Consider the following 1,114-nt stretch of genomic DNA (forward strand, 5'->3'; position numbering starts at 1 on the left):
ATGAGCCCAAACTGAGCCCCCAGATGAGCCCAAACTGAGCCCCAAATGCCCCAAAACTGAGCCCAAACGCCCCCAGCCAAGCCCAGCCAGGCCCAGCCGAGCCCCCCTGACTGGTCCATCCGTCCCCAGCTCCGGGTGGATCCAGGATCCCTGCGGGAAGTGGGTCAAGGACGGGAACGCCGAGTTCGACTCGGACGAGGACGAGCCCCCGGCGCTGCCACCGACGTGACCCTCCCTGTCCCCAAATCCCCTGTCCCCAAATCCCCCCGGGAATTCCCGGCCTGGACACCTGGAGCTGTGGGAGCCGCTGGGAAAAGGGGGATCTGGGGGATCCCGGTGTTTTCCTGCTCAACCTGGTGCCTTTTTGGGGTGTCACTCCCCGTGCCCGATTCCCTGGATACAAATGCCCCGATCCCGAAAATCCCGTGTGGCACAATCCTGCCCCAAAGGGGGTCTCAAATCCGTGTCTTTCCAGCTTTATTTCCAACATTCCCAGAGATCTCCCGTTCCTGGGGGGTTGGTTTAGGTTTTCTTCTGCTTCCGGCCTGGGGGGAGAGAAAAGTGTGGGGGGGGTCAGGTCTGGGAATTCCTGGGATTCCTCCCCCCAGTTCCTGCCTGGAGGGGACTCAGGGGCGTTCCCAAAGCTCTTTGTAGTGTGGGGGGGTCAGGTCTAGGACCCCCTTCCCCCCAATCCCAGGGATTCCCCCCACCAATTCCTGGGATTCCCTTCCCCCTATTCCTGGTGGGATTCCCTTTCCCCCCCAGTTCCTGGGATCCCCCCCCAATTCCTGCCCGGACGGGGGACACTCCTGGAGGTTGTCTCGGATCTCCCTCCCAGTCCCTGTGACTCCCCCCCCTCAATTCCCGGGATTTAAGGGGTGGGTCGGGTCCGATCTCTCTCCCCGCCCCTCGCCCCGCCCCCATTCCCGGTTTTCCCGCGGCATTCCCGGTTTTCCCGCTCACGGAGCTCGTTGTTCCTGGTGATGGCGCTGGCGGCGCGGGCGCGGGGGCCCTGCTGGGTGAAGTGGTACCCGAAGCGCAGCACGGAGGGGCAGCGCTCCAGCATCGCCGCCATCTCCATCTCCGCCGTGTCCCCCAGGCGCTGGCACTGCGG

At 64.4% G+C, this 1,114-nt stretch overlaps 2 long non-coding RNA genes across 2 annotated transcripts in view; both read right to left on the reverse strand.

Moving 5' to 3' along the window:
* Positions 1 to 100: 100 nt before the first annotated feature.
* LOC108510508 overlaps positions 101 to 1,114 on the reverse strand; it is a 5,825-nt gene continuing 4,811 nt past the window's right edge. The window contains exons 5-6 of the long non-coding RNA XR_001878826.1: positions 288 to 295; positions 101 to 150 (exon numbers count right to left, since the gene is read on the reverse strand). This is a non-coding gene — a long non-coding RNA (uncharacterized LOC108510508). The remainder of the gene's footprint in view (positions 151 to 287; positions 296 to 1,114) is intronic.
* On the reverse strand, positions 422 to 1,111 carry LOC108510507. The gene is made up of 2 exons (XR_001878825.1): positions 964 to 1,111; positions 422 to 545 (listed from the first exon to the last, which is right to left on the reverse strand). It is a non-coding gene; the product is annotated as an uncharacterized LOC108510507 (long non-coding RNA).

Source organism: Lepidothrix coronata, unplaced genomic scaffold (genome assembly GCF_001604755.1).
Source record: "Lepidothrix coronata isolate B3197 unplaced genomic scaffold, Lepidothrix_coronata-1.0 Scaffold1126, whole genome shotgun sequence".
Classification (NCBI taxonomy): domain Eukaryota; kingdom Metazoa; phylum Chordata; class Aves; order Passeriformes; family Pipridae; genus Lepidothrix; species Lepidothrix coronata.